The following is a 22517-nucleotide window of genomic DNA, read 5'->3' as shown; positions in this document are numbered from 1 at the left end:
AGAGAACAACCTTATACAATATTTGTGCTGCTTTGTTCTGGAATATGTTAAACACTGATGTAACCTGCCATCTCCCTCCCAGGACTGAACGGCTCAAACAGCCTTAAGTCAAGATCCACGCAGTGGATTCCCCCTCTCATTGCAGCATCTGGATTTCACTGAAGTTTCCTCAGATATAAGAGGCACTAGAGGTACAAGCGAGATGGCAGCTTCTAAAAAGTCTCAGTGCTGACATGAGTCATGAAAAATCTTTCCTTTTCCAGCCTTTATAGATCAGTGCCTGGATTTCACAGCCCGCAAGGCACATGTGTTTGGTTGGCACTGGGCTGGGTTTGCATGTCAACGTTGTGGATGCTGCAGCAGACGTGACAGCTTTTCCTTGTCACACCTATTGTGATGGAGCCATTTCTCTCTTGGCTTCTCATCAAAAGGCTAAACGTGCACAGCTGGAGGGCGTGGAGGCATTTCTTTTTATAATTTTGTTTGAAATGCAGGGGGAAGTCGAGAAGTGGACTCTGTCAAAGGCAGAGACATAAAATCTCAGAATATGGTGGGGTATTTTTCTCAACTGAAACACCTCTCAAATGTTCTAGGTCACCTAAAAGCACCATGAAAGCATGTAAGAAGCAGTTCGCCTTGGGTATGGACAAACCTGAGAATATCTTAGAACTGGAATTGACAGTGCTGCAGATAAACATGGGGCCTCTCTGTAAAGCAAGAGAGTATCAATCTTCCAGCTCAAAGTGTAGCACAGGAAAGGCTATTTCAGTGGGCATACTGGGGCTGGCTGCTTTCTGCTTATCTCATCTGCAATGTAGTTAAGAGTTCAGCTTGTGCCAGGAGATCCATATTGAATGTACACGATGGTTTCCGTCTCAAGAGCTATACTTCCAGCTCTCCTTTCCAAATATCAGAAATCAGTGTTTTCTTTGGACAAAGGACGATATCAGTCAGTCAGTGCTTTCAAATTTCTGGTTCTTTATTTTATCATAAAGTACTGCAAGATGGTTTTATGAAGGTGGCTATTGTCATAACTACTGTGATCATTTTACTTGCTTATCTGTATTCCTGGCCTTTTGTCTTTTGTTAGCTGGCAGACGAAATACTAAAAAAGCTGCTTGTGGGTTAAATCCACAAAATGGCAATAAAGGGAGATGTAGGCAGGATTGAGAGACAATCTCATTTTTGATGATGCTGTGTATGCCCCTTCTTCACTGATGCCAGTATACCTAATGTTTGAGAATACCTGTGTGCTGGCCCTGGATGTTTTACTCCTGCAGGACAAGCATGCTCTGCTGGTGGAGCACAGCTGATATACTAGCATTTTGCTGTTGTAGTCTTTGCAGCTGTTAAGGCTGCTACAGCTGGGTGAGTGCAATGGTTGGGAAAGGTAAAGCAGAGATTATGGTTTGTAATGTAGTGCAGTATGCACTGGGTACGGGAGATGTCCCTCCCCTGTGCTAGGTGTACCAGTTTTTTCTGGGCTCTCATACCAGGGGGGATGTGCCGAAGTGCATTCTGTGGTACTGCACTTCCCTTCCAACCATCTGAGTTTGTTGAACGTGTTTAAAAGAAAACAGATGAATGGAAAGTGATGAGAAATGGAAGGGGCTGAAACTGCTCAAGACTGTCAACTCCAAACTGTTTTTTAATCTTTAAATTGCTTTTTTTTTTAAATCTTTTAAATTCCCACTGCCATAGCAATCAGTGTACAGACGGTGATAATATGGAAATGCTGACATTCAGAGAACCTTTTTCTGTCACAAAAATTCTGTATAAAGTTGGAGTTTTGAGATTCTGGAGCTGGATATACTGCATTTTCCTAACCTGTGCAGATGGCCATTCTTTGTACACTTCTGTCAGTCACAGCACAAGGACCCACAAAGAACAGCCCGGTGGTTAAAGGGCAAATACAAGATGCAGGAGCAGTAGCTCTACATTTTCTGGCTCTGTTGCAGAATTCCAGTGTAAACTTGAGCAAGTTGGTACCCCTTCTGCTCTTCCTTCATCTGCCCTTTTCCTGTCATGTCCAGTTAGGCTGTAAATTCTTTGGTATGCGGACAGACTTTTTTTTGGAGCTCAGAAAACACTTCTGTATGTCCATACAAGCATCCAGCCAGATCCCATATTAGGTTGGTGGCTCTGACAGTAGTGAGCTAATTGCTCATGAGGAGTGAGCGCTTCGCCATCTGCCTACCCTCCTGGAATCTGCCCCTGGACTCCTTTGGAGCAAGTCTTGCAAGGACCAGGCAGTCGCCAAGCCCTTCCAAACCATCTCTTATCTATGCCTTCTCTCTCCAATCCATGCACAAGGAGATGAAAAGCTCTTCCTTGGCAGTGACATGGAGGAGATTTGCTTGGGATTAGCCCTTGCCATGGAAGTCTGTGACAGTGGAAAATGATGCAGTGCAGTTCCTTTGCATTTGTGCAGCAGTTATACACACTCCTCTGCAATAAGGATAATTAATGGATGCTAGCTATTAGCAAAAGAGGGCCAGCTGAATTGTTCTGGCTTATACCAGCCAATTCTGTATATCAGAACTGCATCCATTAGTAACAGGCTGTTGCTTTTGTTACTGTAAATGAAGGTTAGATTTGGGCCTGACACCCACCTGGCCATCCTTGACTATTATTCAGAAAAAAATAAAAATCAGTCCAGGTGTAGAGGAATGAATTTTTAAAGCAGCAACACGCACACTGCTAATGGGGCAGGATCCCATATCCAACAACTCTGTGCTGAGCTTACTTTTCATCTGAGACACATACATGGTGTCCACTGGGTCAGCCTGCTTAGTCTGTGGCACAGGCGGGTTATCGATACGTACAAGAGTTGTGCTCCTTCAGTAATGTGTCAGCTTGGAGGAACAGAGCAGACAGGTGTAGGACAGGGAAGGCATGATGGAAACCAGGACTTGAAAATGTGCTCACCAGTAGTGAGCTGAAGGAAAGCCACGGGATGGGAGTCCGCAGCCGAGCACAGGCTTTCCTTGGGGAGCAAGGGCTTTTTTGCCATGGTGTAAGTAGAAGGTACAAACAAAAGACAGGGAGTCAGGCCTTGCACGAAGGACACAAAATTCTTTGAACAAGAAACATAGGGCACAGAAGTTGCTGAAGGTAGAAAGATGACAAACTCTTTCCGTTGGACTGTGAATCTTAATGTTTCCCTACACAGTGTGTCAAATTTCAATTTAAGTAAACTGATACTTTCAAAAAACAAATCCATTTCTTAAATGTTGTTTTCTGAATGGTGAAGCATGCAGTGGTTTCCAGTGAAGTATTTAATGGTCAGGAGTAATCACAATTATCTGTCAGCTGTCATTTTCATTTGGGGGGGCAATAAACAGAAGGCAAGACATGCAGTTTGGCGGGGACATGTCCTTTGTGATCCTTCAGGATGGCATTGGCTGTATTGAATGAGGAATGGTAAGTTCACAAGAAAAAGTGGTGTAACGAATTCAGCATCACGGTCTGTGTTGGGGGACTATAGGACATTGACCAATTTCAAACTGGGCTGTCACAATCGCAGGTTGCAAAAAGCTGTGGGGCTCAAACGGCTGAATTTAAGTCAGAAACATTTACCCGTCTGTGTCCCAGCCTGTGCTGCCAGCCTGCCTGCTGCGTCTTCTCTGTCATTTGGTTGTAATGTTGTTTGACAAGCATTTTTCCCTCTGGAAAACTTGGAAGAATTAGGCTTTCATGTACATTCATGGAGGTCATTTAGTGGCACCAGTACTGGGTCCTTGGTAGAGTTGAAGCAGTTTATGTGCAACAGGCCCTGAAGTAACTGCCTGGGTGCACTGCTGTTTTGCAAGGGACTCTTACATGATTTATTTTAAACAAAAACAATTGTTTAAAAATCCTGAAGAACAGTTCTGCTCTGAAAAACGACTGTGTACAATAGATGTGCGGGTAGGCTTCATTAAGAGTCAGACTTGCTGAAGTACAGGGCAAAATAAGCAAATGTTGTGTTCGCACACTGCATGGGTAAAGCCCTCCGTAGCCCTGAGAATGAGCAGGGTTTGTTTCTTGGTCTCGTGTCTTCAGGATAGGGTTTACCAGTGCCAGCCAGGAAATGGTGCGACTGCACCAGGCCTGCTGAATCCTTTTGTTTGTTCCGTTGGTTTAGTAGTTACAGCAGATTTGGGGTACCGAGGGGAGTCACCCACGACTCTTCAGTTTGAAAGATAACCAGCCAGGGAAGGAGTGCAGCCACACGTGTGCCTGCACACATAGGTGCGTGTGTGTGCCTCTTCCCCGAGCCCTCTGCAGGAACGGGGCCACCACACTGCAGTTGGAGGGAAGGAGGGTCAGCCCCTACTCACTCGTGAGCCTCTGTGTGTGTGAAACAGCCGTCAGTGAAACATGACAGGCATGAGGCTGCAGACCACAGTGCAGTGCAGGTTATACAGGTGCTAAGGAAGGCAGTGGTAGAGATGTATTCAGCGTGGATGAACTCTGCTCAACGCTTGATGCAAATGACAGCTTTCACAGTGCCAGGGGAGCACTGGGGGACTGGGGATTTGGCAGGAAGGCTGTCTCTTGTTGCCACTTGAATGATTTGGATGAAACAAGAAGATATACAGGCTTAACTCCGTGGCGTGCCTTTGCAGCTGAACAGTGGCTATGCAATTGCTCTCACGGTGGTCAGCAGGCGAGGCAAAGAGAGGCTGAAAGCAGGGGGGAGGATGAAGTGTTGGTTCTTGAACTTCTCTCATGGCGTTCCAGTGAATTGAAATGGTGTTTTGAAAGGTTCCTGGTGTGTGCTGCTGGAAGTGAGCTGACCGGTGGATGAGGAGAATTTAATCTCATCAATAATGGGTTGAAAAGAGGCACTGGAAAAAAGAACAGAGGGGAGGCGATGTCTTTGGAAACAAGCAGTGTATTTGATCTGCAGTGCCCATGCTGGGCGGAATGCACAGGATTGTGGCTAATCCTGCAAGCAAAGCAGTTCTAGCCCTGTCCAGAGCTTGGATGGGAGATGAGAAAGAAATTGCAGATATTGTTGGCGTGTGGGAAGGAGTCTTGGAGGCAGAACCAGGCTGCAGAAATAAAGTGAGTCAAGACTGCATTTTGGGTGCTGTGGTTTCGGCAGATTGAGGGGTGGTAGGGAAGGAGGCACATGCTGTAGTCTGAAGTGCTTTGGGTGGTTTAGAAAGGGCTTTTCAGATGCTTTTGTTCTTGCTCTTGGATTTTTGAAGCTGCAAGTATTTTATAAGTCCAGTTACTGACTTAAATGCTCTCTTTACATGTAAATTCCTTGTTTTATATATAACCTAAGCAAAGAACTGATAAAAACATTTTAGATGTGCAGAGCTGTGTCACGTACAAGAACGTGTGGCCAGTGGATGTCTGTTCTCAGAGCTGTTCCTCTGGATAAACCTAAACAGCAAAGAGCAAACTATCCCTCTGTGTCCTAGTGCACATTTTCCCAAAAGGTAATTTAGAAAAAAACTTTCATTGGCAGTGGTAGGTGATATCTTTAAAGCAACCTGAGCTCAGGGAAAAGGCTGCTATTGTGATGTCAAGAATGCTGGTTTTATGACTGCTTAAACCAAGCCAGTTCTACCTGGGAGCCGTTGGACACCACGTGCACTATCTTTGCAACTTAGCTACTATAGTTTGTTATATTAGTCTATTAAAATATGTAAAACCAGCATAAAATGAATACCCACTATATCTGGACTTCACACCTTTCCCTCCTATGCCATTCACAAATTGTCACCTTACGAAAAACCCTAGCACAGTATATGCTTGAAATGCTCCTTAAATCAAGAACACCCATTTCAGCTGAATTAAGGAGGTCATGTAGGAGATGGCAAAGTCGGGGGCATTTACTGGCAAGATATTGCCCACTATCCTGTTTGGTTATGACTGTTTGCTCACTGTGCACTTCATGCTGCCATGGGAGCTGCAGTCTGCTCTCGAAGACCAAGCCCCCCAGAGACTCCTCAGCTCCGAGTGTGCAGCTAGCACCCATGAGCTTAGGGTTTTTACCCCCACAGGACTACAGAGAAGCCAGCACATGAAGCTGGAGCCGCCCGGGAGCAGCGCTTCCCACGGGGGGAGCAGCAGTCAGGCTTGTGGCAGGGGACACTGCTGGGTGGCTCTGTAGCATGGCTGCAGGGCACTGTGGGGCCAGCGGGCTGGGGAAGCCGGCAGCAACCTTGTCTGCATGGCTCCGCAGGACCAGGCTTCTCTCCTCCCGCATCTTTTCTCCCTGTCCCCCTCACATCAGGGAGATCAGACAAGGCCTTGTCACAGAGAGGTGGCATGCTGCTGCTTGCAGAGCACAGCCTCTCGCTTGTGTCCACAGGCTGTGAGCAGTGGAACAGATATAAGGACAGGGAGATGCGCTGTGGAGACCTGGCAGTTGTCTGAGGAAAGTTTCAAACTCATCCAAATGACCCAGCAATGCCTCCAGGGCTTGCGGCATGCACCCAGGGTGGAGCAGGAGGGTGTGTGGGGAGGGAAGCAGCTTTGGGCTGGCTTTGGCTCTGTGTGGTGGGTGATGGCTTCCCTCAGCGTGGCGTTCTCCCCCCTGAGCAACCAGAGCCGCTCAGCTCATGGCCGCGTGATTCGGGCTCAGCAGCATCACTTACAAGCCTACCGCTGTCCTTAAAGACACAACTTAGCTCCCTGGTGCTTTCTAAAAGGCTTTGTGTGGTGATTTCTCTCCTGTCTCCGAGCAACATCTGCTATTCCCAATCAGTACAGATCCAAAGCCTCTGCTCGGCCAGGAGCTGTGGCAGCATGCCTGCTCTGCACCCTCTGCTGTGCCCCTCTCTGGGATCAGACTGCATGGCTGAGTCCTGGCTGGGAAGCGCAGTTCGAAGCATGTTGCAGCCCTCGTTGTGCTCGGAGAAGATCTGTTCTTCCCTCGTGGCAAGGACTTCAGTTTTGCTGTCTCAGCGCAGCTGCTCGCTGCCTCGCTGCGCTGTGAGGGAGGAAGGTGTGCCCTGCGGGTGACTTGCGTCCGCAGGGATTTTGAAGGTGCCGAGTGAGGCACCTGCCAGGGAGCCATGCCCCAGGTAAGCTGGCAGCTGCCACGCTGCTTTCTTGTCCTGCTCACTCAGCGTCCCAGGCCCAGCTGCCTGGCCTGCGTGTTGGAAGCAGGCCTGTCAGGAGCGTGCTGAGGGCCCGCCTGCGTCCTCACCTCAGCAGGCAGAAGGGCAGGAGCCTGGGCCTTGCTGTGCCCCAGCTGGCGTGAAGGGACAGTGAGGTGTTCAGCCTGTTTTTTCCCCACGAGTACTTCTTTTTTTCTCATTGATCCCACTTCAACAGACTCTGAATCAGACATGCAGATCTGAAGGATGTGGGGGATACACACACAAGCTGAAAAGTCTGAGCTCTGGAGCTAGGCTTGCATTTGTTGTTAGTAAGGCCCTGGGGGAAGAACATGACTGACCAGTGGGAGATGCAAACACCAGATACTGCTTAATTTCCTGGCACGGAGGTTATTGGCCTGGGAGCTGAACCAAGAGCAAAGCAGGGGCTGTGCTTCTGGGAAAGGCGAGGGTGCTAAGCTCTGGTAAGGGCCTCCCAGAATCTTACTTTCATCAGTTAGGATAAAGAAAAAATACAGCCTAGCTGACAGCAACCCTCTACTATGCAGGAAACAAATTGTGATCACAAGCAGGAATGACAGACAGCCCAGAACTGTGCTTTCTAGGTCTGAATAGAGCTGTTAAGCAGCTTCTGAAGGGCTTGAGCAAGGATGATTAAAATAGATGCTATCTCCCAACCCTAGCAGGCTACAAAAGGCATATTTTCAATGGCTAAATCCTGAAACAATTATGGCCTGTAGTGTAGACAGGTTATTTCTTACTTTTCTGATGGCCTGCTGGCAAAATCCATTTTCTTAAACAAGGTTTGTCATGTCTAATGCTTAGAAGGAAAGGTGGTGTTGCTGTTTGTATGTGTGTAGTGGTGAGGATCAAAATAAACATTGCAGGCTTTGCTAAAACTGCGTAGGCTTGTAATTAATACCCCGTTCCTTGGGGAAGTGATATTTTCACTCAGATTATGGAAAGACTTATTGCTCACTATGTCAAGAGTGCTGCGGATTGTGCATACTCCAGCTTCCCCACCCCACGTCCACTCTGTATAAGCAGACTGGACATTCACATGGGAATTGTTGGGCTTGTTCCTACTGGGTTCTTCAGCTGCTTCTCCAGTGGAGGGGGAATCGCTGCACAGGGCGATGGCACGGGTGTGTGTCTGTGCACAATTGCATTGCCTGTGGATGGGTGGCTGTGCTGACGCGACCCCTAACTCCATGGCAGATTTCCATGGGGAATGTGGTGATGGGGATGTGGTGATTTTTTTTTTTTTCCCTCCTCCTGGTCCATGACTGTCTTTTCCAGTCAATTTGCTGTTCGCATCCAAAATGGTTACGGTGTCAAAGTCCTTAACCAGCACCATGCCTCTCACCTGAGGTGGATGGTCTGCGGGTGTGGTGCCAGCTGGCAGAAGTTCACTTTGGGGGCTCCCCCGAGCCTGCCGGGGGCTGAGGATGCACAGCACCACTACATCTTAGGTCTGCAGCTCAAAGTAGGGAAGTGGTGCCTTTGCATTGCCTTTTTTTTTTTTGGTGAAGATAAGCACAATTTACTGTTACAAACCACTTGACTGTAAACCTCAGTGCAACATGCACTTTCAGCAAGCCCATTCCATTAAATGTTTCTTTTCTGAGATGCTGAGAGCTTTCCTACGGGAAGTTTGTTTCCTTTTAAAAGGAAGCACTGCAGGGTTGCCTATTCTGCCTTGCAGAGACAATGAATTCATAGCAGTGCAGCTGATGGGTTTTACTTCATCCTAGTAAGCAAGTGACCTCAGTGTTGCATTCAGGTAATTGAAATTGCTAGTGTGCCTTTGTCCAGCTGCTTATTTATGAGGCGAGCAAAAAGGGACAGATGATGACAAAGAAGCTTGAATGTGTGAAAGTGGAGGAAGAGAGACGGACAAGAGATGCAAGAGATTGACAGACTGCCAAGAAGTGGAAAGGTTGACTGAATGGCACAGGTTGCTGTAATGCAGAAGTTTCCCAGCAGTAAACCAGGAAGGTCTCAGGTGGTGAAGCCACAAGGGCTGTGATCTTCTGGGGTGCTCTCCTGTATGACCTGAACCACAGGATCACTGTGCATTAATTTCATGTTAAAGCAAAACCTTCCTTCTGGAAAGGGAGCTGTGACCCACTGCCATGAGCAGTGAGGGTGTGTTCAGGGGGAGCTAAGAAAATAAATAACCTGAAGGGTATGGAAAGGGGAGCCAGGATCGACGTCACAGAAAATGAATAGGAAAGTGGTCTTTGTACTTAATCCTTGGTTTGTTTCTGCTTGTTGTGCTCAGGAGCGTCCTGGCCTGGTACTTGCTGATATATTGGGGTTTTAGAGAAAAGGTTTACATGAACAGCTTTCCCACTCTCCGCTTAGTTAGGAGAATGTGTGAGCATGGTAGAGAGTGTTTTCCAAAGGCAACAGAGATCCATCAGAACTAGAATAGACTTTTGTTGTTGTTGTGATGATGCATCTGGGCAGCAGCAGAGGGGGAGTAGGGTATTCCAAAATGACATCAGTCCTGAAAAATACAGTGCTTGTGCTGCATTGCAGGCTGCTCTGTATGGCTTCTCTGAATACAAATCAGCAGTGAAAGTGGACTTTACTAGGAATTAAAGGGGACAGCGTGAAAAAGGGACACATTGAAAAGTGCCAGTGTTATTGATAAGGCTTTGAGATCATTTTCCTGTCCCGAAACTGTTGTCTTGTTTTGCTTTCACATGAAATCTTGGTAGCTTTGAACTGCCTGAAGAAGTATGTTAACTTGTTCTTGTGAGCCTTGCATTCCTTTATTAAACCGTCAAGTTTCAGGCTGAAAAAAATAATCTAAAATCCATCTAGAAGGCCCTTTTGGCAAGCAAAAGTATGAAATCAAAATACATTCAGGACTTGTGAAGGAAGCTCATCTTTCCCAGTTCCTTTCATTGCAGAGTCTAAAGGGCCATAGCTAGGAACAAGTTAGCTGCTTGGGGTAGAGAATGCAAAGTCTGTCTTGGAGGAAATGTTGGTTTTGGCCAAGAGTGTTTATAGAGAATCTTACTTGCAGCATGCTTCCCTTCTGAAACATGGCACTTTGTTCAAGCTCTTGACATCAGGACAAATTACTATGTAGTGGTAGTGATTAAAATAATTGAGCAAAAGGCTGTCCCTGTGTTTTGGCAAACCTTTCTCTGCTGTTCAGAAAAGGATTGATGGATATGAAAGCTCTTCCTAGTTTGACCAACGTGCTGTTAAACACATAGGTGGGGCATAAAAGAGTTGAAAGCACTGAGGGCCCTGTCCCTCTGCCTTTGAAGTCAGCAGGAGTTAGGCCGTCGACTCTAAAGGAAGCAGCTTCAAGTGCTGGGTGGGCAAAAACGTGAAGTTACAGCTAGTGCTTTGCATCATGTTGGAAAGGCACCAGATTTTTAACAGCAGCTCCTCTGCAAGTAGATCTGATCCATTCACGTTTGTTTTCCATGTCAGCTGTTGCCTCAGAAGTCAGCAGTTCAGTGTGTCTGTTGGCTTGAGGCAAGCACCGATCGAAGTGTGGGTTTTGTTATTTGTGCACCCTAATAAGTATCTCATTAAGGTGAAGGCAAAAGTTAGAGCGTGGAGGGAAGAGCTGGTTGTCGGTAGGGGCTGAGGAAGCACTGAGGAAGCTCAGGGAGCCAGTCATACGCAGAGAGGGAAGGGGCTTATCCTGTAGCCTGCAGGGGCGTCCGCTGCTTGAGCAAGGCCAAGTGGTGCACATCACACGTCCCGGTGGGCTCTCTGCAGGAATGGGAGGAATGTGCTCTGCTGATGGTTAGGATTTCACGAGGATCAAAAATGGTGTGTGAAGTGAATTAATGAAGGGGTTTTCATCTGTCACAGGCAATGAGGATGCAAGTAAAAGTGCAGATCTTGCTGCTCCCTTTTATTTCTAATGCTGCCTAAGTATGCTTGACTGTCGCTGTCCCAGCCTGATGGATCTGTTGTCTGCATTCACAGACAAGCTGCAAGAGCCTCCCTTATGACCTCTACTATTGCCTGACACCACAGCCAGGGAGATGGACAGGTCATAACGCCTTGGGAAATGGAGGATGAAGAAGTACTCTGAGACCGTGTGATCTCAGCGAACGCAGCAAATACAGAGCTGATCAGTAGAATATAGAGAGAGCTGTTTGCCCAGCCTGTTTCTCAGCATCCCCAGTGACAGCACCTGTTCCCGTGAGATTTCCACTTGGATTTTCTCCCATCTAGGTTCACCGCAGCTCACTGTGACTGGCATTCAAGCTGTGTGAGCACATATGGTGGGTGGGGAACAGTCCCGTAGCAGTACTCTGGGGAAGCCTGAAGACTGGAACATGACTTGCTTATAAACACCTAAACCAAGAGAACTGTGTAGCAGTTACTTCCATGGGTGCTCAGAGAAGCAAATCCTCTCCAGTTTGCTATCCAGCCGGTCAGTAAAGGCCACGTAGCTAACTGGTGGGAGGCAAGCAACCTGCACACAAGTATGATTGCTCTGCAGAGTGCAGCCCTTTGCTCTGGGAGCCTTTGTTTGTCTGTGGATACTTAGTTTTATATCAGCAGCTTAGGAATAAGCTGGGAGGTGTGCAGGGAAAGAATACTGCAGGGCAGTGCTGGAAAACATACTGATTGTGGTGGTAGTTGTAGTGTCATTTACTTACTGGTCAGACCAGTGGTATATTTCTTCTAGGATCTTACAAAAAGAAAAGGTGCTTTTGAATTACATTCATGAATTAGATCAGTGTTAATAGTGGCCAGACTGGTGAACATGTGGAGATGGTGGATTGCATCTTCAAGAGTGCCAAGGACATTTCTAACTGGCTTAGCTGAATCTGGAAGTGGAGTTAATTTGCAGACTTGACAAAACTGCTTTCTGAATCCTGGGGATGGTCCCTTCTTTCTTGCTAGGACAAGAAAGAAAAATCTGGTGATCATTCAAAAGAAAAACATACCAGTGAGCTCCTAAAATAAAGGATCAGAAGGGAGCGTTTGCCACTTTTATTGGGATCCCGGATTTCAGGCTAGTTAAGTACCTGGGATTTGGTGTATGAAATACACTTTGAAATGCTACAGATTTTCTCAAATGGAAGTAACATAGCTACTTGGATATACAGTACTGGGAGAGCTAAATTCATGTTTTCGTGGTTTGGTTTTTTTTTTTTTCATTATTCATGTTTTAAAAGTGCTATCTTTTACTGACTGGCCCATAAAGTCTTTTAAGGTGGCTGCTGAATACTGAAAGCTTGTGTTCTGGGGAAAAGAGGTAAAGAAAAAAATTGTGCAGTTTTATTTTAACTGAATCTGCCATTCCTTGGTGACACTCAAGTGAAAAAGACCCAATAACCAAAATGTGAAGAATGGACCGTTTTCAAGTTTTAAATGCCTGAAATTGCAGAGCTTTTCTTTCACCCATCTTTATGCATTTAGCAGAGTACTTAATGAATGACAGTTTCGCTAAGATACTCCCTAATCATAACTATTCTCTGTGGAGACTAGTTAAAGCATCGTTATCATCTGTTACTCTAAGGGCATGTTATGTCAGGATAATAATGGTTGCAGTGGGAAGTGTGATCCAGCCCTCTGAAGCCAAGGTCTTGCTAACATTCCTGTAAATGATTGAAGGTACATGAGCAATCTTACTGAGTTCATTTGCCTCTGAATTCCTAACTACCGCCTTGAAAAGCAGTTTCAAGCGTAGTTGGGAATTTTGCCTTGTGCTTTTCAAGACACGGCAGTAGTCCAGATCCTCACTGCAACATAAATAGGGTGGTTGCTAAAATTTGTGGCATAGGTAAGTACATTCCGTCCCAATCAGAAATGATATAGTGTCGTGAGGCCTGGTTCTAGTCCTCTGAAAAGTACATTGGGGTTGCAGAGTGCGCTGGTGGCAGCTGCACAGTGCCTTTCAGGCACTCTCATCTTTGTCACTTCTGGCTGGCTGAGGGTAAGGAGGCTCAGTGCCAGCATAGGGATCTCCAAGGAAAGCAAGAGTACTGTGAGGTGTTCAGACCTCAGAGGTGGACAAGTTTCCTATATGCCAGCATGAAGGTCCAGGAGCACAGGGTTTGAAATGTGGTGTTTCAGATGACATCTGTTTCACTGGAAAATGAAATTGTGTGGACAAATTACAGGTTTTTAAAAGCCCGTGTACCAAAGATTTCAGTATGAATACTCAGCATATTCACACTAATACAGTTCCAGACTGAGTCTTGTAAGTTCCACCCCTATGAGCTGGGATTGTCCTCGAAGCAGCTACCTTCTGATGTGCGCTGCTTGTGGCACACAGCAACAGCCAGGCATAGTGCCCAGAGACTGCTGCACCTTGCTAGAGCATGCTCTGTGTGTGTGAAAGTAAAACTCTTTTGTAGCTGGGGGTGCTCAATCTCCACAAGGCTTCACCCAGAACTAGTTGGAGAAGAAAAATGTATTTTGCTCATGTTCTTAGGCATGCAAACAGCAGTAAATTTCTCATGAATGGTTGAAAGTGTCGTGAAAATCTCTATTTAATATTGCCTGGGATGAAACGTCCTATCAAGGTATTTCTCCTTTCCCTTTGTCTTGTTTCCTCTTCAGCAGCCCCAGCCATGCCTGTGTACATGTCAAAATGTGAGCCCTAAGGGAAGAGCCAGGCGGGTGGGGAGGCAGCAGCTGGGGGAATGTAGGGCTTAGGGGCGAGTCCAGCAGAAAGTAATCTTTTATAAACCCTGGAAAATGTTGTTTCAAAGAAGGATGTAAAGGAATGTAAAGAAATCAACAGCTCTATCCCATGAAGAGTAAAGCCATCTTTGGCGCTCGGTGAATATGCAGGGTTTACTCTGAAAGTAAAGGCACCTTAATGCATAGCAATCAGCACCTTAGATAGTAATACTTAGAAACATGTCCAAATGAAAATTGAGTTGTAATTGTGGGAATCATAACTTCAAATTTTTAAGACTTCTGTAGTTGGAGATCCCAGCTAAATTTACATTTTGGTCCCATTAACCACACACAGATGCACAGAAACCAGACATCAAAAAGAAGCATTTTTCTGTTTCTTTTACTACTACTGCTACAGCCCCATGAATACAGGAGGAACTGAAAAGTGGGAAAAGCATTTTTAAATAGTTTAAAAAAAAATCTATGCTCTAGAATTTCTACTGCCAGATTTCATCATAGCCTAATTTCTTGCAGCTGAGCTGCAAACCTCTATGAAAATAGGGGTTTACAGTGGAAACACTGACTAACTATAGCTGTGCAGCACCATGAATAATGACGCTGTAATTATGCCTTGTAACTTCCCAAGACCTGGTTTCTATATAGTTCGTGAGCTTTTGCTGTGTGCTGGTTTGGGGAGCAAGGTTTTTTTAACTGTGGTTTGCTTCCTTTTGTTCGTATGATGTTGGCAGATACTTCTTGAAAAGCATTTCTCTGGAGGGAGCTGGGCAGACAGCTATGATTAAGTATGAAATGATTGGGTGAGCTGTTTGTCAAAGTTATAAATAGGATACCACACAAACCCAACACTAATCTCGCTGAAAGACAGATACTGGCAACATTTCTTAGTCATCTGTTCCTTACGCTCTGGGGAGAACAACTACACTTCCATTAAGTTTTCAAACAGAAGTTGCCTAAAATAAATTTCTCTGGTAAAATTTTAGGCATATGCACTGTGAGCCACGTCGAGATCCAGCAGCACGTTGGAGTTTTAATGCTGAGCCAGATTAAGCCTGGTCCTCTTGAGTTACCACATAGGGGTGAAAGGTGATGTTTGACTGTTGTGGAAAGGGACTCTGTTCACAAAATAGTGGTGGTATGGCTAGAGCAGGGCCCTCATCTCTTCATACCCCAGGATTAGTTTTAAGAGTAGAAACCACCTTTGGGTTTATAGACAGCTTTCTGTAATCTGCTTGGCAGTTCAGCAGATCAGATGGAAACATAAATAGAAGAACGATGGCACGGGTTTCACTGACGTGCTTTTGCGAGCAGGGGTGAAAGGCAGCAGAATTCCTACCGATGCAGATCTCTTGCATGCAGTGGCCAGAGGCTTCTGCGGCCCCCGGCCTTGATCACGGTACTTGTTTCTCTAAGTTCTGCATCAGCTGCATGAGTCTGGTCCAACTGGAAGTCTGCAATTCATGTTCCCACAAGATGACCCCATACTTTCCATTTCCTTTCATGGTGGCTTAAATTGTAGGAAAGAGCTCTGCAGTTTTGCTGCCTGCCAAAACATTCGCAAAACAAAGCAAAGCAATAGCTAAGGGGAAATGGAGCGTTTCTGGAGCTGACAAAAGCTTTGAGTTGTAAAGGGAAAAAGCCCACTGCACCCAGAATTTGCCCCCCCCCCCCCCCAGTCCTGCACCTTCCTACATCCCTGCCAACACACAGAGCAAACAGTTTTAGAAGAGGTATAATCACTCCTCATTTACAGCATAAACCAACAAAAATTTGCATAGGAAAAGTCTCTTAAATTTTTGCAGAGATCTGAAAAGGATGATCTTGAATTCATGGCGTTCAGACAATTCATTACGTGTATCTTTATACTTTCAAAATAAAGAATACGCATTTATGGAATTCAAGATTAATGACTGTCATTAAATGTAATTTCTTTAATTTTTAGGCATAGGCATTTTATTTTTGCAAACTCTTAAAATCAGATTCTGATCCAATAGCTTCATTTGTTTAATAACTATTTAAAGACCTGTTTTTTTTTGCATGCTCAGGTGTCATTTTCACTCATACCAGCAGACAGAGCAGTTGGGTTTTTTAGTTGTGTTTATTTTCCCTTGGGAGATCTGTGCTGCTGGAAGAGAAGATCCTTCTTGGACATATGCATTCTCCTGCAGGGAGGGAACGAGCCAGCCCTGCAGCCCTGGTGACGCTGGGCAGGAGGGAGGCAGTGCCTGGTCCTCGCTGGGGCAGCCTTCTGTTGGGTGTCCTGTCCTGCCTTCATCCTCCTCTGCTGGGAGCGTCCCATCGCAGCATCCTGTGGGGTGACAGAGGCTGAGAAATAGGGGTGCCTTGCAGGAGCTAGGTGCTTGGCACGTGCCTGAAGCCCAGGAAGGTGACTGTCATCGTCTTTGCACCAGTATCTACTGCTTGAGTAGCTTTCCTGTGAGTAAAAGGAAATGTTCCTTAAGTGGTAACTCCTGTACAAGAGATGTTCTTGTTTTTTCCACTGAAATGATTGGGACTGGCCACAAGCATTCATTGTTCTTGAGCAACAGTCCTGTAGCCTTGCTAAAGCCCTTCTGCCTCTTTATCCCAAAGTGCAGTGTTACCATTTCCCTTGCAGGGCTTCAGCAAGGGGACTGGAGAAACCTTTCTTTTTGGACCAAACCCAAGTCATGGATTATATGAATAATTGTCTTGAAGTGGTTGCTGCTACGTGTTTGTTTGTTTTGGTTTGGTTTTTGTTATTTAAGAATAAACGAAAAGCTATCACCCTATCACCTCTTAAACCTCTTAGTGGGGACTGCATCTTTACTCTTAGTTTAGTACCGAGATTTCCTTTTCCAGACTGATGGAAAAAAGCTAGTAGAAATTTTTCTGAAAAGAAATTGAAAAAGATTGGTTAATGAATTGCTTTGCCCCTTATGTGCTAACATATTTACGTAGTTACAAATGAAACTGCATCTGGTAAGAGTGATAGGTTTTCAGTTTGATCTTATTTTAGTTTGCAGGGAACTGAGGATAAAAGGACTCTTTGTTTCAAGAAGAAGAAGAAAAAAATAAATGAAAACATCTGGCAAGAAGCTGATGTGCTCAGGACAACTTTGAAAGAGGTTGATAGTGATGGATTATGACACACAGCTTCAATACATCCCCACAAGTGTTATCTGAAGAGACGAGATAATTCTTCCCTTGTCTGAGGCTCTTTTTAAAGAGTTTTCTGCTTTTCAGAGGAAGGGAAAGAGCATAACAGTCAACTCCCTGTGCGTTCCTCTATGATCCTTGCAACTTTTCTAGCCTGAACCGAAGGCTTCTTCCAAGACTGATATATTTGGAGGGTGCTAATTGTAGACCATGACATGGCTCCCTTATGAAGCCTTTCATGTCGGATCACTTCTCCTGGAGCAGAGAATTGCTTGGCAGCTCACTGTCAGTGGGTCCAGTGTCTGGGAGAGGATCTGGGGAGCACTAGGTCTCAGTGTGCTCAGGCAGTGCTGTGAAATAGGGGTTACCTTGCTCGTGGTACATGCGGATTTGGCCACATGCGGATTTGGCCATTCCTTCATTCCTCCCTCAAACCACTGAAAAAGATATTTTCTACTGCAAATTATAAAGCGTTTCCTGCTTTCTCCTTAAACACAGGCTTGGATCACTGCACCCTGCACTGATTTCTGCTGCATGCGCACAGCTCAGAGTCAGAGGGAGAGTCAGGCCCCTTTGGCTAAGGGCAGATCCAGACCCAGTGAGAAGCTGGGAGGGGGAGTTGATGGGAAGGGGTATTCTGGAGTGGTGTGTTCATTTGGAATGGTACTCCCAAAACCCAAAGGAGCAATGAGTGGGTAAAGTGCTTTCATGCAGAGCTTTTCACTAAGAATCAAGTCTGTTGTCAGCATTTGTGACATTTTCTCTGTTCCCTTCCTTTGGGCAGTTTGCCACAGAGACATACACAGATGACATCAGGATTGTCGGACTGTCATTTGTCAAGGCTCTCTTACCTACTCTGTACTTAATATTTTTCTAGGACATGAAGGTGGCTTCTTCTCCTCTGTTAATTAACTTTTTTTTTGCCCATGTTTGCCTGCTTTATAAATTCCTGACATCAGTGTCTAGGATTAAACAAATTGATACCACACTTCCCATGTGTGAGCATGACACTGAGCTGACAGCTTGGAGTCTGAAGTATTTCAATACAAGAACAGAGCAAATAGGAGGAAATTCCCATTGAGCCCTACCTGCGCTCTCCCATCTGGCTCCCCGAGAGCCAGGCTCCTAGTGTGGAGGGCTGCAGTCTGCAGGAGATGGGGCAGCCCCAAAGCCTCGCACCCGTTTTTGGTCTTGTGCCCCGAGGATGCCAGGTATTTTCTCAGAAATACCTGTGTCTCTTCCCTGTGTCAGGGTTTTGCTCTCTGGGTTTCACTGTAATGCAATTACAGGGCAGTGCTGCCCTGGGCCGGAGCCAAATCCACCCAGCAGCCAGATTAAGTTGTCTTATTTGGTTAACAGTGTTTTGATAGTTTATTAAATCTTGGTAGGAGTAAAACGGTAAGGAGTGGAACAAGCAAATCTCACGGATTATCTGCCCTTGGATTTTCACTTTTGTTGGTATAATCCTGGTCTGAATGATGAGCTGTGTGAACAAGCATTCAGTGTTTGCTGATGTCTCGTCTTAGACGTGTGCATTGCTTAAACGGAAGCAGCGTATTCTCTAGCTTTTTTTTTTTTTTCCAGTTTGCTGTTTTTATCACTGATGTGGAACATAGTGCTTGTTTTCTTTATCTGGAATGAAAACATTAGTTCATCTTAGATAGCACAAGCCATTTGATCAGCCATCAGATGGTAAGGCATTATAAAAGCTGCTGACACAGGACAAATTTAGACCTGTGGTGTGCAGCTTGAAAAGACTCCATGCCTTTGTTGTCAGTCCCCTGAGACACCCAGCTGCTCCCTCAGCAGCAGCACAGAGAAATAGGGATCGGCTGCGAAAGAGCCAAATCCCCCCACGTGGGGAGGCCGGCGTGGGCAAAGGAGGCAGGGCAGCACCTGCCTTGCCCCGCAGTCCTCGGCCCATGAGCCGTGCCACTGCTCCGAGGTGGCCTTTGGCCGGCTGAGGTTAACCCAAGTCCTGCTACATGCTGAGGTCTGCGAGGGGTTCGTGCCAGGTGCTGGAGAAGCAGACAGCTCCTCGCTGGCTCTCCTCTCCCCTAGCGATAAGCCGAAGCTGCCCCTCACAGCTTTGGCTCCCATATTCGCTAACCTGTGTTCTTAGTCCTGTTTCTTGACCAGCCCCTGCCAGCCCCCATGTGCATCCTTGTCCGTGGGTATTGCTAAGACCATAGCTTGGTGCATTTTGATCAAAGCTTGAAATTTTGCCACGCAATACTTAATATTCAGGCCTGCTATGCCTCCCCTGGCATTATGTGCAAAGCAAAGCCAAACAGGCCAATACTCTTAATACATAACCTGAAAAGAGAAGATAGCACACTTTGCCAAAAGCTAACTGCAAATCAAAGAAGCTGGCCGCCCAGCACTTAGCTGACACCAGCCTTTGCAATATGGGAAACCTCCTGAGTCACGCTCCCCTTAACAGAGCAGCGTGGCTTTCGGTTCAGTCTGATGCCAGCAGCTACTGCGAGACCGGCTGTATCCCCCACCACCTTACACAGATGTTACGGGGCAATGGTGTTAGGAAGAGGCTTGCCAGCTGGTGCATCTGGAATGAAAAGTGCCATAGAGAGCTTGTCCTAGGAGGGTCAGCCACAGGGTCATGTCCTAGTCAAATGTTTTTTGGGTACCCTCGTTTTCTGCAGGAGTTACCTGTGACAAGACTAGTTTCCAGGCAGCGCTGCGCTACCAGTGTTAAAGGCCATGCTGTCAGTTACTAATCGGCGTGCTCTAAATCACTCTGGGAACCATGTTCCCTTTAAAGTATATGAAGTAAAGGTATTTCAAGAGAGATGAGGACAGGAGTACCTGAAACAGGAAAAGCTGAGAGGCATAAGGAAGGGGATTTACTTCCGTTGCACTAACTCTTTGCAAGGTGTTTTTAACATCTGTACCACCTCCAGGCTCATTTTGCATCTTTCGCAGGCACTGTGACATGTTTAAAAAAAAAAAAAAAAAAAGAATTTTTTTTAAAAGGCATGATCTGAACTACACTGTGTTCCTGCGCTCTGATGCTTATTGGCCTGGATGATTTAGGGGAGCAGAGGGAGAAGAACGCTGAGCCCAGTGCCTACCAGGGACAGTAGGAGAGGAGCGGAGCTCACCGTGTGCTCTCACTTCGCTTCCCTGGCTGCGCCTAGCCCCGGGGCTGCATCCTGGCTTCCCCATGCTACGTGCAGGAGGGGTCTCAGCAGTGTGGGATTTCAGCAAGCTGGGCTGTCTGAGACCTGCCCACCCTGAGGAGGGGGTTTTGGCGGGAGGTGCCAAGGGAGCTATCGGTGGTCAGATTTGGATTAGGAGCATGAGATGAGTTTCTGGAGCAGTTTGGAAAATGAATTGGATGAGTGTTACAAATAGGTGGGAAGACTCATGAAGGATTTATCACAGCCTGAAATAAATTATTCTTCCCAGAGTTTAATTTTGTAATAATTTGCATTTAGATACTCTAACACATCCAAATAACCCCAAACCTTTTGCAAGCACTGTGATGAATTCAATCTCCTACGTCATGTAGGATAGAAATAGCACTGTTTACATGGCCGAAGGGAGCTGAGGACTCTGCTCTCAGCATTGCATGGTAAACTTCTGGGCCTTCCCTTCTCTCTCCCATGGGCTGGGGGCTGCAGCAGGCCTGGGGAGAAGTGGGGTGCTGAACCCACTCCTTCCTGCCCATCCTGGCTCTTCCTGGGGACCCTGCACAAAGCACCCAGTTCTGTCCCTGAGGAGGGAGTGGTGAAGTGATTTAATAGTCAGCACTCTCAAACACAGTAATGAATTTGATAGACAAAACGATCTGTTAACCCAGCTGGCTGAGAGGGTATCTGAAAGACAATCCAAGCCCGTAACCAGGCAGTGTGATATTTTCTTGTCATCAGCCTCCTGTCTCTTCCTTTCCACTCCAGGGCAGTTAATCATAAGCAAGATATTTGTTTCATGCTGTTCTCATGCATGCTCTGCCCTGTCTCCATTTCTAGGAGGCAGTGCAGTCTGTGGGTTACGTCCCCTCCCAGCTTCAGCAGCCTCTTGCCATGTCTGTGGGAGAGCCAGCTCTTCCAGCGGGACACAGGCCACTTTCTGAACCGCACATTTTTGGCTGCTTAAGGTTTGGGTAAGCTGATAGCTTTGTGAGGGAAAGCTGGGTATCCAAAAGTGCAGCTTCTCGTACTTACAGGTTTGTGTCTTAAATCTGGAGCGTGTAAGGCAGCGCGGAGCTGGTGCTACCTGAGCCACCCAAGATGCGCCGGGTGCCTCTGTGCCACGCTGCCCAGCCTGCGCGGCTGCTCCAGTTCGAAGGCTGGGCAGAGAAGGCTGGTTTGGAGTTACAGGCTCTCATGGGACAGCGTAATTCCCTTGGGCCTCACCAAGTTGGTCTGAGTCATGGGCAGTATATCCATCATCTTCAAGGGGATTTGGACCACCCTCTGTTCGCTGCCAGTTTGGCTTCTGTCATGCTCACTTGTTTTCTGCAAAGCTCTTCCCGGGCTGGGAGCATGCGCTATGAAGCAAGTGGTTCACAGTGTGTCAGCTGCAGACAACGGGAAATTTCTCTGACACAGCAACAGAGAGGAAAGCACGCTGTGTCTTGCAGATTTACTCCTTGTAAAACACCTCTAACTCTCCGTAGATATCTGCGGATAATCTCCAGCCAAGTGAACCCAGAGGTATTTATAGCATAGCTTCGGCAGTGACATAATGGCAAGTTAGCAAACAAATGAACTTTGATATATAGGGAAAGCAAAAGTATGGCCTAGAGTATGTTTATTTTGAAGTCAATAAAAAAAAAAAAGTTGAAATAATAATAGTGAGTGTTTCCAGGGTGGGTCAGGTTAAAAAGCAAAGCAAGTGAAGCATTCTCGTAGTGCTGTAAGATTGTGTTTTGTACACACCAAGTTTGAAATACAAAGGCAAATGATGAAAACTTTGCTTCCCACTGAGATAAAATGCTGTGGTGCTGAGTACCATATGAACGCCTGTAGAAAGCTAAAATAAATGTTGCATCAAAAGGAATTGAGACTGCTCTGAATTTAAGCATTTTGAAAAAATCTGTTCCATTCCCAAAGCTGTGTAAAATCAGGCAATTTTAGTTAGTTCTCACTTTCTTTCTTCCCCTTTTTCCCCTCCAGTTCTTTGCTATCTGTTGGCTGCAGGTTATCTGATGCTCTGTTAACGAAGGGTTGGACCGATGCCATTTTGCTGAGACACACCCTGCGCCTCAGGCCGGGCTGGGAGCACGGAGGTTTCTGTCTGGTCATGTCACGTTTTATTTAGCACGCCTCAGACTTGTGCTGCTCCCCTTTGCTGGTGGGGAACTTGGGCGCAGCATGGGGCTCTTCCTCCCAGGGCACCCTTCTCCTCCTCCTCCTCCGGGGCAGGCCCCACAGACATTTTCTCCCTCTGTTTCATTTCTGGAGTCCAACGTTTGCTCTCCATGGCTTCAGACCTGGCAACCACAGCTGTCTGGGTGCCTTGTCCCCCTGCCCCATCTGGCTGTGGCTTGAGGGAGAGGGGCAGGAAGCTCTGGCAAGGCTGAGCCCCACGTGCTGGCAGCAGGTCAGGAGAAAGGGGGCTCCCCAAGTGTTGGGTTTCCACCGCTTTATTTTGGCTTACCAAAACGTGGGGATTTATAAAGGGTTGGTGGTGGCCTAGGCTGAACCTGCA

At 46.5% G+C, this 22517-nt stretch overlaps 1 protein-coding gene and 1 long non-coding RNA gene across 4 annotated transcripts in view; one reads left to right on the top strand and one right to left on the bottom strand.

Moving 5' to 3' along the window:
- GPC1 (glypican 1) overlaps positions 1-22517 on the top strand; it is a 219806-nt gene that overhangs the window by 94066 nt on the left and 103223 nt on the right. The gene's annotated exons all lie outside the window — the stretch shown is intronic.
- LOC121074898 lies at positions 14185-21584 on the bottom strand. The gene is made up of 4 exons (XR_005822603.1): positions 21029-21584; positions 19668-19787; positions 15768-16011; positions 14185-15246 (listed from the first exon to the last, which is right to left on the bottom strand). It is a non-coding gene; the product is annotated as an uncharacterized LOC121074898 (long non-coding RNA).

The sequence above is a fragment of the Cygnus olor genome, chromosome 9, assembly GCF_009769625.2.
Source record: "Cygnus olor isolate bCygOlo1 chromosome 9, bCygOlo1.pri.v2, whole genome shotgun sequence".
Lineage (NCBI taxonomy): Eukaryota > Metazoa > Chordata > Aves > Anseriformes > Anatidae > Cygnus > Cygnus olor.
Note: the sequence above shows the minus strand (reverse complement) of the source record. Positions and strands in the feature narration are given on the sequence as shown.